The sequence below is a fragment of the Macaca fascicularis genome, chromosome 10 (assembly GCF_037993035.2).
Source record: "Macaca fascicularis isolate 582-1 chromosome 10, T2T-MFA8v1.1".
NCBI lineage: Eukaryota > Metazoa > Chordata > Mammalia > Primates > Cercopithecidae > Macaca > Macaca fascicularis.
The window spans coordinates 8,562,537-8,576,217 of NC_088384.1; the positions used below are offsets into that span (position 1 = coordinate 8,562,537).

At 51.0% G+C, this 13,681-nt stretch overlaps 2 protein-coding genes across 7 annotated transcripts in view; both read left to right on the top strand.

Annotated features, from left to right (window-relative positions):
- Positions 1-13,681, top strand: part of TTLL12 (tubulin tyrosine ligase like 12) — a 233,898-nt gene that overhangs the window by 166,730 nt on the left and 53,487 nt on the right. The gene's annotated exons all lie outside the window — the stretch shown is intronic.
- PACSIN2 (protein kinase C and casein kinase substrate in neurons 2) overlaps positions 9,746-13,681 on the top strand; it is a 144,885-nt gene continuing 140,949 nt past the window's right edge. For 4 of the 6 annotated variants that reach the window (XM_074003593.1, XM_074003599.1, XM_005567083.4 and 1 more), the window contains exon 1: positions 9,746-9,875. The gene's annotated coding sequence lies outside the window, so the exon portion shown is untranslated. Of the gene's footprint in view, positions 9,876-10,416; positions 11,132-13,681 lie in introns of those variants that run through there. The other 2 variants (XM_065522037.1, XM_074003598.1) reach the window with 1 other exon arrangement.

The window sequence follows — 13,681 nt, forward strand, 5'->3', positions numbered from 1 at the left end:
TACCCACTGAATTAAATAGAGGGAGAGATGGGGTTGGTAAAGAATACTGGAGCAGAACCCGGCGTGGTGGCTCAGTCTGTAATTCCAGCACTTTGGGAGGTTGAAGTGGGCAGATCACTTGAGGTCAGGAGTTCGAGACCAGCCTGGCCAACATGGTGAAACCCCGTCTCTACCAAAAATGTAAAAAATGAGCCAGGCGTGGTGGCAGGCACCTGTAATCCCAGCTACCCAGGAGGCTGAAGCAGGAGAATTGCTTGAATCCAGGAGGTAGAGGTTGCAGTGAGCTGAGATTGCGCCACTGCACTCTAGCCTGGGTGACAGGGAGAGACTCTGTCTCAAAAAAAAAAAAAAAAAAAGAAAAAAGAAAGAATACTGGAGCAGGAGCCAGAAGGCCTGAGTTTGATTTGAGGGGGGGTCTCTGACTCCTAATGGCTGGCAGACTTTGGGCCACTCGCCTGACTTCCCTGGGCCTCAGCTTCCTCACCTTAGAAGAGGCTAGGACTCACCTTTGGGGGTCCTCTGGCTTAGATGTTCTGTGGTCCCAAATGCTCCACACGGCTGCCCCCTGCCCTGTCTCCCACCCACCCACTCCCTGCCCCATACTGAGCTGTAAGGTGAAACCACCCTCCAGGCCTGTCCACCTTCTGACTGCCCATGTGGTGGGCTCTCCTTTCTTCATGCACCTCCGGGGGAAAGGGAAGATTCCTTCCTCGCACACTTCCAGCATCTGCCTCGTGCTGTGCGCAGTTCTGGGCCAGACAGACGACTTACAACAACTTACAACCATCAGTCACCCATGCCAGCTTGGACCCGCCATCTGTGGCCCAGACCCAGAGAGAAGAGAACTTGAGGCAGAGTTGGCCTCACCCACCCCCTGCCTCCAGCGGGGCTGCCTGGATTGGAGTATGGGTTCCCATGGGTCTCAGACCCTGTTGGAGGCTCAGCAGAAGAATGGGGGACAGGGAGACAGGTGGGGGTGGGAATGGAGGCTGGGAGGTGCAGAGCGCTGTGGGAGTGGAATGCAGGCAGCAGGTGCCGCCCTGCAGGATGGGGAGATGGGGCCTCATTCTTCTGTGGGTGATAATGCCGGTGGGCTGGGTGCTAGCTGGAGCCGAAAGTCAGCTCCCCAGAGACACGTCCGTTCCTGGGAGGCAGAACCCCTTGGCTCCACCCCCGTCGGGGCAGGGAGTGTGGGTGAGAGGGAGCTGCCACGCACCTCAGTGGCTTGCTCTCCTCTTTCACAGACCAGGAGGCGGCTCTGGGTTAGGGCCATGACAGCCCAGGCCAGGAACCAGCATTGGTGGAGCCAGTACTTACTGTGTGCCGTGACGGGCATGCACACTGAGCGCTTCCTCCATGTGACTGCACTGAGTTCCAGCAGCATCCCATGAAGCAGGGGTGAGCTATCACTCCCTGTCCAGATGAGGACATTGAAGCTGAGAAGTGAGTGGCTTGCCCATAGCCATGTGGCTTATAAAGGATGTGTGTGTGTGGCAGGGGCGTGGGGGCGGTGGGATTCCAATTCATCTCTTTGTCCCAGGATGATGGGAGGGGATGTCCTTTAAGCTCTTGGGCACAGGTTTATGGAACAACTTGCTGTTTGTGTATTTTTTTTTGAGATGGAGTTTCACTCTTGTCGCCCAGGCTGGAGTGCAGTGGTGCGATCTCGGCTCACTGCAAACTCTGCCTCCCGAGTAGCTGGGATTATAGGCATGCACCATCATGCCCAGATAATTTCTTGTATTTTTAGTACAGGTGGGGTTTCACCATGTTGGCAAGGCTGGTCTTGAACTCCTGACCTTGTGATCTACCCACCTCAACCTCCCAAAGTGCTGGGATTACAGGCATGAGCCACCGCGCTCGGCCTCAAGGCTGGTCTTGAACTCCTGACCTCGAGTGATCTGCCCCCTCCTAGGCCTCCAAAAGTGCTGGGATTACAGGCATGAGCCACTGTGCCTGGCAGGCATTTTATTTTTATTGGTACACAATTTACAATGTATGTATTGGTGTACAGGTTATTTTACAAGTTCAAGTTAATAACATTTATTTGTTATAGGGCTGGGCGCCATGGCTCATGCTTGTAATCTCAGCACCCAGCACTTTTTTTTGTTTGTTTGTTTTTTAAGACAGAGTCTCATTCTGTTGCCCAGGCTGGAGTGCAGTGGCAAGAGCTCAGCTCATTGCAACCTCCATCTCCCGAATTCAAGTGATTCTCCTGCTACAGACTCCTGAGTAGCTGGGATTACAGGCACCCACCACCATGCTTGGCTAATTTTTGTATTTTTAGTAAAGATGGGGTTTCACCATGTCGGTGAGGCTAATCTTGAACTCCTGACATCAGGTGATCCACTTGCCTTGGCCTCCTAAAGTGCTTGTGAGCCACCACACTTGGCCGGTATACATCGTATAATGTATGTATTGATGTACAGGTTATTTTACAATTTCAAGTTAATATTTGTTTTAGGGCTGAGCGTTATGGCTCATGCCTGTAATCCCAGCATCCAGCAATTTTTTTTTTTTTCAGGCAGAGTCTTACTCTGTCACCCAGGCTAGAGTGCAGTGGCATGAGCTCAGCTCACTGCAGCCTCCACCTCCTGGGTTTAAGTGATTCTCATTCCTCAGCCTTCCAAGTGGCTGGGACTATAGGCACCCACCACCACACCCAGCTAATTTTTGTATTTTTAGTACAGATGCAGTTTTGCCATATTGTCCAGGCTTGTCTCGAACTCCTGACCTCAAGTGATCTGCCTGCCTTGACCTCCCAGAGTGCTGAGGTTACAGGCATGAGCCACTGCGTTTGGCCAATCTTAGCACTTTCTTTTTTTTTTTTTTTTTTTTTTTGAGACGGAGTCTCGCTCTGTCGCCCAGGCTGGAGTGCAGTGGCGCGATCTCGGCTCACTGCAAGCTCCGCCTCCCGGGTTCACGCCATTCTCCTGCCTCAGCCTCCCGAGTAGCTGGGACTACAGGCGCCCACAACCGCGCCCGGCTAATTTTTTGTATTTTTAGTAGAGACGGGGTTTCACCGTGGTCTCGATCTCCTGACCTTGTGATCCGCCCGCCTCGGCCTCCCAAAGTGCTGGGATTACAGGTGTGAGCCACCGCGCCTGGCCTCTTAGCACTTTCAAAAGCTGATGTGGGGCTGGGCACAGTGGCTCACGCCTGTAATCCCAGCACTTTGGGAGGCCGAGGCGGGTGGATCACGAGGTCAGGAGATCGAGACCATCCTGGCTAACATGGTGAAACCCCGTCTCTACTAAAAAAAAAAAAAAAAAAGAAAAAGAATACAAAAAATTAGCCAGGCGTGCTGGTGGGCGCCTATAGTCCCAGCTACTTGGGAGGCTGAGGCAGGAGAATGGTGTGAACCTGGGAGGCGGAGCTTGCAGTGACCAGAGATTGCGCCACTGCACTCCAGCCTGGGCGACAGAGCAAGACTCCGTCTCAAAAAAAAAAAAAAAAAAAAAGCTGATGTGGGAGGATCGCTTAAGACCAGGAGTTCAAGATTAGTCTGGGCAACCTAGTGAGACCCCATCTCTGCAAAAAATATTTAAACCATTAGCCAGGTGTGGTGGGACATGCCTGTAGTCCTAGCTATTTGGGAGGCTGAGGCTGCAGTCAAGTATGATCACACCACTGCACTGCAGTCTGCGTGACAAAGCAAGATCCTGTCTCAAAAGAAAAAGGAAAAAAAAAAAAAAGAAATAGCATGCAAGGCCCATATGTAATCTTGTACCCACATTTAAAAAGTATAAAAATTCTCAGCACGGTAGTGCCTGTCTGCGGCACTAGCTACTCAGGAGGGCTGAGGTGGGAGGATCACTTGAGCCTAGGAGTTTGAATCCAGCCTGGGCAACATAGCAAGACCTTGTCTCTCTCCAAAAAAAAAAGTATAAAGAAATGGTAAAATTACTTTAAAAATTAGGAATGCAAAAGGTTTATAAAAAAAAATTTAAAAAGAGAAAATATTTGCTATAAAGTTAACCAGCAAGGGCTATGTTACTTTTTTGATGCATTCACATTTTGAGAAGGCTGCAGTATTTTAAAAAGTAGCCTCAGTATCTCATTTTACTTTTTTTTTTTTGAGACGAAGTCTCGCTCTGTCGCCCAGGCTGGAGTGCAGTGGCCGGACCTCAGCTCACTGCAAGCTCCGCCTCCCAGGTTTATGCCATTCTCCTGCCTCAGCCACCTCGCCCGGCTAGTTTTTTGTATTTTTTAGTAGAGATGGGGTTTCAACGTGTTAGCCAGGATGGTCTTGATCTCCTGACCTCGTGATCTGCCCGTCTCGGCCTCCCAAAGTGCTGGGATTACAGGCTTGAGCCACCGCACCCGGCCCTCATTTTACTTTATACTAAGGCAATCTGGATTCACAGCAATTGCATCCAATAACTTTTAAAAAATTTAGTTTTACAACTGCAGGATGCCTTTTAATTTATCTAATTAGGAGCTGGCAAAGGGTAAGATGATTGGCTGGATTCAGAATGGAATCTGTTGGCTTCTGGGACCTCCTCATCCTCCTGCATAGCAAGGACTCAAGGAGGGACTATTGCCAGAGTTTCTGTCTTCATCCCAGAGTAGAAAATACTTTAAAATTTATCACAGAAAGTCTGGACATTGTTAGGTTTTCATTCCAAATTTTAAAACAGTTACTTTGAAATTGTTGACACTGGCCCACTTTGGTACAAATGGTAACAGTGTAAACCCAAACCCTCCAAATGAGCTTTTACGCTTAGTAAAATAAGATAGTAGTAGCACCAATTAAAGAACTTGTAGAAAGTTGAGTGATCCCATGGCCAGGCGCGGTGGCTCACGCCTGTAATCCCAGCACTTTGGGAGGCCAAGGTGGGCGGATCACGAGGTTAGGAGATCGAGACCATCCTGGCTAACACAGTGAAACCGTGTCTCTACTAAAAAAATACAAAAAATGAGCCAGGCGTAGTGGTACGGGCCTGTAGTCCCAGCTACTTGGGAGACTGAGGAAGGAGAATGGCGTGAACCCGGGAGGCGGAGCTTGCAGTGAGCCGAGATCGCACCACTGCACTCTAGCCTGGGTGACCGAGTGAGACTCCGTCTCAAAAAAAAAAAAAAAAAAAAAAAAAAAATGCATGGAGTGATCCCAATTCAGGGCACCTGGGCAGTGCCCACTTGGGAAGCCCTGTTCATATGCTGTTCCATACCTACCTTTGTCTGGGAGCAGGCTTCAGCCAGGCATGACGGGAGTGGAACATTGTACTTGCTGGTACAATTTTACGTGAGCAGACATGTGCAGGCCAGAATGGAACAAAACACAACAAAGCCAGGAAGATTGGGGTAATTGCCTCCTAATCAATGACACATTTACAAGGAATTCAGATCTTTACACATACTGGGCAGGGGAGCAAGTCATTCGGAGGTATTTCCAGAAACGTGTTCCTCCAGCCGCTATAGTTAACGCTCTGATATGGCCAAAATATTAACAATTGGTGCACAGCATGTGTTCTTAGGTTTGTTTTCCGTTTATTTATTTATTTATTTATTTATTGAGACCGGGTCTTGCTCTGTCGCCCAGGCTGGAGTGTAGTGGTGCGATCTTGGCTCACTGCAGCCTCCACCTCCTGGGCTCAAGTGATCCTCCTACCTCAGCCTCCCAAGTACCTGGGACTACAGGTGTGCACCACCCGTCTGTCTAATTTTTTTTGAGACCAGAGGTCTCATGATGTTGCCCGGGCTGGTCTCCAACTCTTGAACTCAAGTGATACTCCTGCGTTGGCCTCCCAAAGTACTGGAATTTCAGGCGTGAGCCACCATGCCCAGGCTTTTCTTTCAGACACAGTTAAAAAAAAAAAGAATGCATATACCCTGAAACACTTTCACAAAATTAGGGGCCCTTGAACACGCTGAACAATGATCTGTGCCAGGCCCCATCCTGAATATTGCAGAGTGAACTCACAAATCCTTGCAGATTCCCTAAGCTAACAATCACTAGGTTTTGTGATTATCCCCATTTTACAGTAGGGAAAACCGAGGGCTGGAGTAGTGAAGTCACTTGCCAGGGCCGCAGACCTCCTTGCCGCTCGACTGTCTTACTGCCTTGTTTTCCTGGCTTCTCCTTGTGCCTGCAATGCTCCAGCCAAGTGGAACCCTCCTCTCTTCCTGGACAGGAGGATTTATTGCCTCCTGATCTTTGCTCTCTGTAATCTTCCACTCATCTTGGCTCAGGTAAACAGTACTGTCTTCAATACTACTGCACCCTCTTCTGTTCTAAACTCTATGTCCTTGCCGAATCTTTCCGGGAACATCAGCAGGACCCAGGTCCACCCCAAGCCACCTTCCCTGCCTGGCACGTTCTAAATATTGGAATTATTGAGTGAGTGAATGTCTGTAACAGATTTTGATTTTTTTTCTTAAAACTCATATATCACTGTACAATCCATAAATCACTGTACTTATCACACTGAAATACACATGTCTCTGTATTTTCAGCAGTACAACTATATCTGGTGTTTTAACTTTTTTGAGACTATTATATTCTCTGTGCAAGTATGTTTTAGCCCAGACTGTTTATCCAGGCTGCTTAGTGGGAAATGGTTAATAAAGGACTAAACTAAAGCCGGTCAGTCTCAGTCCCAGGCACTTGGTGGCAATGGTCACATTCTGAGGGAAGGAAGGAGCAGCTGACAAGGCATGGCCACAAGTCCACCGTTCAGACACAGCATTCACAGTTGTGTGCCCGGAACAGCTCTCCATGCTTTGACTCTTTACCACAACCCTGTCACTCTTCCTAATCCCCACGTCACAGAGGGGATGCAGAGGTGCAGAGAGCTGCAGTGACTGGCCCAAGGCCCCTTGGCTAAAAAGGGGTGGAGCCAGGATTGGGCTCCAGGCCTGTTCGAGTATGACTGAAGGAGGAGGCTGGATGAAATGTTGTGAAATGTTTGTGGGGAACAAAGTTGGGGTGCTCACATCTGGCAACGGGGAGCTATCTTTGGAAAAATACCCTGATAAGCTGCCAGGACAGAAGGTATAAGGCCCAAAGAGTTCAGGTAATGATGTCAAGCTGCTGGGTGCAAGACAAGGAAAGGAATGTTGTGTTTGTCTTGAGAAGGAGGAGGAGAGAAAAGAAGAGGGGGAGAATGAAGAAAACCAAAGGCGTGTGAAGTGGCCAGAGTGTGGCATGGCTCACGTGACCAGGTGGTGACTCCTGGGGCCAGGTGGCCAAAAAGGCTCACAAGGCATCCTGTCTTGTTGCTGGGCATTGTCAGGCTTGATGCCTCTCTCCAGCTTCCAGTCTCCAGGAACCCCTGCTAGACTCAGCAGTGCTTGGAGTGCAGGGGGATTTGTGCAACTGGATAAGGGGATGATGGTGAGGCCAGTAGGCCAGTGAGCATGCAGTGTGTGGAAAAGCAGGAGGCCTGATGACAGACACTTGTTCAGAAACCTTGGGAGAGACTGCATACAGCGGCTCATGCCTGTAATCCCAGCACTTTGGGGGGATGACGCAGGAGGACTGCTTGAGTCCAGGAGTTCAAGACCAACCCAGGCAACATGGCGAGATTCTGTCTCTACAAAAATTTAAAAAATAATTAGCTGGGCATGGTGGTGCACACCAGTGGTTGCCACTACTTGGGAGGCTGAGGCAGGCGGATAGCTTTAGTCTAGGAGGTCAAGGCTGCAGTGAGCCATGATTGTGCCACTGCATTCCAGCCTGTCTCAAACCGAAACAAAAACCCCCAAAAAACTGGGGAGAGGCTCTGTATTTTCTTTTTCTTTCTTTCTTTTTTTTTCTGAGACAGAGTCTCGCTCTGTCGCCCAGGCTGGAGTGCAGTGGCGCAATCTCCGCTCACTGCAAGCTCCGCCGCCTCCCAGGTTCCCACCATTCTCCTGCCTCAGCCTCCCGAGTAGCTGGGACTACAGGCGCCTGCCATCACGCCCGGCTAATTTTTTTGTGTTTTTAGTAGAGACGGGGTTTCACTGTGTTAGCCAGTATGGTCTTGATCTCCTGACCTCGTGATCCACCTGCCTCGGCCTCCCAAAGTGCTAGGATTACAGGCGTGAGCCACTGCGCCCGGCCGAGGCTCTGTATTTTCATAGGGCATGGAATTGCGATATAAGCTGAATTTACCCAGATATGAAGGTGCTGAGAGCTGATGGCTGAGTTCTATACAAATGGTCCAGAGGTATCGTGGGTGACAAAGAGGTCCCTGTTGGCTCAGTCCTGGAGAATGAGGAGAGACTTCTTGGCAATGGCTTGTCCTGGCACTGCACGTTGGTTCTTTTTTTTGAGATGGAGTCTCGCATTGTGGCCAGGGCTGGAGTGCAGTGGCGCGATCTTGGCTCACTGCAACCTCCACCTCTCGGGTTCAAGTGATTCTCCTGCCTCAGCCTCCCGAGTAGCTGGGATTACAGGCGCCTGCCACCACGCCCAGGTAATTTTTTGTATTTTTGGTAGAGATGGGCTTTCACTATGTTGGCCAGGCTGGTGTCAAACTCCTGACCTCGTGATCCACCCACCTCGGCCTCCCAAAGTGCTGGGATTCCAGGCGTGAGCCACCGCGCCCGGCCAGTTCTTTTATTTCTTTCTTAATTATTGTCATAAGGACAATGCCACAGAGCAATCTAGAAAGTAAACAATCACTAGATTTTTTTGTGGACTCATTTCTCGTCCCTATCTATATGTAGCAGCAATTCTACAGTTTCTACCATTTTGTATCTAGCTTTTCCTTTTACTATTATTTTCTTTTATTTCACTTTTTAGAGAACTGGGTCTTGCTATGCGGCCCAGGTTGGCCTCAAACTCCTAGGCTGAAGTGATCCTCCTGCCTCAGCGTCCCAAGTAGCTGGGATTCCAGGTGCATATCACCATGCCTGGCTGTATCTGGCTTTTTCTTTTAACATTTTAGTTTAAGCATTTTCCCATATTGCTACACAGTCATCATTATTATTCTCAAGGGTTGGGCTGACCTGGGTTTCTAATCCTGTCTCTGCCATTTACTTTCTTTACTCCACATCACCCCCAGCAAGTTACCTGGCTAACCCCTCACCTGGGGGTCCTCTCACCATCCTCTCCGCCTGGATGACATGAAGCAGTGCTTGGACAGCGCTTAGGACAGTGCTCAGGACGTGCTCTCCATTTTCCTTCAGGAGTATCTCCCTCTGCAGAACGGGGCTAATACCCTATCATGCAAGGTGATTGTGAGAATTGGAAAGAATGCGTGTACTTTGCCTGGTGCCTTGTCATCCAAATGTATTTTATTAGAGAGAGCAGCAACATCCGCCCTCCCACCCCCCACCTTTTAAGCGGGTCCACGTGGAATGACGCTTATGGCGCAAGTCGGAGGAGCTCCTAATGACATTAGCTTCTCTGAGTCCCTTGGGAGAGGAAACTTTATGATAGACTGTAGGATTACGTTTCCTGAACTTCCGGTCAGGTGCGGCGCTGCCCTGCCGCGCCCTCCACCTCTGGGTGCCGATGAAACCGCAAAACTCCGGCCCTGGGAAGCCAGTCCCAGGGACCACCACCGGCAAACTGCTTTGGGAGAGTAACCTGCGCCAACCTCGCAGTCCATTAAGTAGGCACCCCTTTGATTGACAGGAGAAGTCACCAATACGCGTCCTGGGACGTTCCCTCGTGCTCACAGGGGTTGAGCCGCCGCTCTACTCAGTTGGCCCAATCGGGGGCGCCGGGGAGGCTGTGGGGCGGGGCTCTGTGTCCGGCAGCCAATGGGCAGAGCCCAGAGGGAGAGGCGAGGGCGGTGCGGTCGCGGCTGGCGGCAGAAGCGGTCGCGGGGGGTCTGGGCAGGGCTGGGCAGCGCTGCCGGAGCAACAGCGGGAGCGGGAGCCGGGACGGAGCCGGGGCTGGAGACGCCGTCGCAGCCTGAGCGGAGTGTGCGGCGGATTGGGAGGTGAGTGGCCGCCGAGGTGAGGGGTCGCTGCGACGGTTGGGGCGCCGCGGGCGGGACGCGGGGGCGCTGGTCGGCGGCCGGGCCCGCGCCCTTTTAGGGCCGCCGCGCCGAGCTCCGCGCCCTGAGGGAAGCGGGTCGGGCCGCGCGGAACTTCCTGTCTCCGTGGGAGGGGGCGAGTGCTCGGGGCCCCGGGGGCGCCCGGAGAAGACATCTTGGGGAGGACGAGGGCGAGTGGGGTCGGCTCCGGGAAGGGGCGGGGGCCCATGGGGGCGGCGCTGTGGGAGCAGGGTAGTTTTCCGGGGTCCGGGGCCTGCCGAAGAGAGAAGTGCAGGGGCAGGCCGTCGGGGGTTAAGGGCTGCTAATGGAGTGGGGGAGGTGTAGACAGCTGCAGAAGGCGCTAGGGCGACTTTTGGAGGGACGCGATTTGCGAGGAAGCTGGGAATCCGAGGCGTGCAGAGGTTAGGCGAGGCTGCCGGAGCAGCGCTGAAGGGGAGGCGTGGCTGGGACGCTCCGGTGAGAGGGCAGGGCTTGGTCCTGGGGTGGCCTTGGGGGCGACGCAGGACACACGCGGATGCGCTGATTTGGGGCGCTTTGATGAGCGGCCTCCATTTCCTTCCTTCCCACCCTCCCCGTCCCGGCTCTGTGTGTGTGTGTGTGTCTGGGGAGGGCGGGGGGAGCAAAGCCCTTACCGCAGCTCGTCCTAGGGCTGGGGCCAAGCAGGAGAGGCTGGGGAGGTTTGCCCTTGTGACCCTCGTCGGAGTTTCCCCAGACTCACTGAATCAGAAATCCGAACTCCCTAACTCCTCTAGGGGCTTTTAAGCCTGACCAGGCATCCTGAGAGGTCCGCGATTGGAGAGGTAGTGACTGCTGCTCCTGTTGAATTTCATTGATTCAATGGGTTTGGACTCCATCAGAGAAAGTCGATTTTCTTTTCAGAAGGAGTTGGTTGGTCAGAGGAGCAAGCTGTGCTATTGCCTTGGGGCCCACACGGCTGCAGCTTTGAGGCTTAACAGGACCTGGGGATGCCACTCTCAGCTTGGGTGGCTGAGGGAAGGTGGCCTTTGACTGGGTGCGTGCACCATTCCTGGATCCTGTCTTCTCGTTTTACCCCTGCCTGTCCCGTGTTTTTGTGGTTAAGGGAGTAGGCTGCTCAGAGTCTCCAGGGCTACTTGGTACACTGTTCACCAAATACTGCCTTGCTGTCTTGATGAAAAGCAAGAGACCAGCTCAAAGAGTTTGAACCTCAGCTGCAGACGGTGAGCTCACACCTTCTTCCTTCCCTCCTTTTCAGTGCCTCCCTCTGCAGTTATTCCCATGTGCTGAAGTTCTGCTTTAACCCTCCTGGGATTGCCAGGTTGGAGCCCAGGGCAAGGGAGCTGACCAGGTGGGCAGTGTTGAATACCAGCCCTCCTGTTCTTGCCCAAGATGTTGTCATTCCGCTTGATTCATGAGCCGGCCTGCATGCAGCCTCCTCGTAGAGACATTGAAGCTGTGCCAGTGCAGCTTGGATCTCTCTTGATTCACCTGGAAAACTTTCACTTGTGTGGACCTAAACTTAATTCTAGAGTTTGGCAGCCTCCTTGGTGAGGTTATGCTAGTTGAGATATGAAGCCACGGCCGGGCGCGGTGACTCACGCCTGTAATCCCAGCACTTTGGGAGGCCGAGGCGGGCGGATCACAAGGTCAGGAGATCGAGACCACGGTGAAACCCCGTCTCTACTAAAAATACAAAAAATTAGCCGGGTGCGGTGGCGGGCGCCTATAGTCCCAGCTACTCGGGAGGCTGAGGCAGGAGAATGGCCTGAACCCAGGAGACGGAGCTTGCAGTGAGCCGAGATCGTGCCACTGCACTCCAGCCTGGGGGACAGAGCGAGACTCTGTCTCAAAAAAAAAAAAAAAAAAAAAGAGATATGAAGCCACTACATCAAAAACATTTCTGTGGTGTGTGGTGTGTTTTTCTTTTGACAATAGTCTTAAAGCTTTAAGGAAAGTGGCCATTAGGCTGATGATATTTATTACTTGGGAAAGTAACATGACACAGAGAAGTAGATGGGTGATTAGGTCTGCACTCTATCCACTTTTTGGGAGAAGAATAACAACTCGTTTGAATGGAAATGGTATCCTTAGCTCGTGCTGCTTTGGGACTTGGAACTTTATTACTTTTAATCTCAAATGTATATGAAGTTGTGATGTGATATTTAAATAAGCTAGGCTGGGTGGGGTGGCTCACGCCTGGGATCCCAGCACTTTGGAAGGCCAAGGCGGGCAGATCACCTGAGGTCAGAACTTAAGAGACCAGCCTGGCCAACCTGGTGAAACCCCATGTCTACTAAAAATACAAAATTAGCCGGGCGTGGTGGTGCTCACATGTGTAATCCCAGCTACTCAGGAGGCTGAGGAAGGAGAATTGCTTGAAACCAGGAGGCAGAGGTTGCGGTGAGCCGAGATCGGGCTGTTGCACTCCAGCCTAGGCAACAAGAGCAAAACTCCGTCTCAAAAAAAAAAAAAAAATTAATCTGGCGTGGTGGTGCACATGTGTAATCTCAGCTACTTGGGAGGCTGTGGCATGATAATTGCTTGAACCCGGGAGATGGAAGTTGCAGTGAGCTGAGATCATGCCACTGCACTCTCGCCTGGGTGACAGAGACTCTGTCTAAAAATAAATAATCTAAAAGTATGCATATATTAAAAAAAAAAATCTGGGTTTCCAACATAGCATTCTGCAGGGAGATAACGTTGACTTTTCCCTAATCCTGGGTACCCATCCACATCTCTGATGGCCAGGCATTTCTGGAGTGGGAGCAGAAGGGCATTTGTCCTTGCTTTTTTTTTTTTTTCTATTTTTTGAGACAGAGTCTCCGCCTCCCGGGTTCATACGATTCCTCTGCCTCAGCCTCCTCAGTAGCTGGGATTACAGGTGCCTGCCACCTTGCCTAGCTAGTTTTTGTATTTTTAATAGAGATGGGGTTTCGCCATGTTGGCCAGGCTGATCTGGAACTCCTGACCTCAAGTGATCTGCCCACCTTGGCCTCGCGCAAATGTCCTTGCCTTTTGTTTCTTTATACCTTGAAAGTCCATGCTGTGTTAAGGGCGCCATGCTCTGGCTTCCTGATTCTGAAGGGGTTATCAGTGGATGATTCCGGATGTTGTGGAATGTCAAACAGATCGAAAGGTTTCTTTAATAATAGTGATGGCACCTTATGTTTAGAGTTTGCAGTGGCATTTACCAGATGCTCTCTGACCACCTTCATCAGGCCCAGCTGACTCGGGCCTGCTTTATCTGCCATCAGATTATAATGGCAGCTTTGTGGAGGCCACCCTGCAGATTATGCGATTAATGACCACATTCATGTGAGCGATAGTGCTGGCTTAGTTTTTTTCCAGTTAGGTTGTTTGGAATGGTAGTTGCATACCTGAGGGCAGTGCAGCAATGCCTTAGTTACGAAGTCAGTTTGCATTCCACAGGTAGAGTCTTTCCTTATGGCCAGGGCACTGATCCCTCACATACCAGAAAGTATCATTCGTCCTTGCCCCAGATAGACTCCAGATGCGTCCCAGTGGTGGTTCTTGGGTTAGTTTTGTAGGAATTTCTGCAGAATTTTAGTATTCAGATAAGTATGCTCTGTCTGTGGACTGGAGACAGGCTTCAAAGAATTCTCAAATTATTCTGCACAATGCATCATTTTTTGGTATCTCTGCAGTTCCAAGGGTAACTACTTGAGGGATAGTGGCCACCAAAGAGCACAAGTTTTGACATTTTGATGAAAAACACACATAAAACAATTAAAAACCATCTTTCCTTAAGT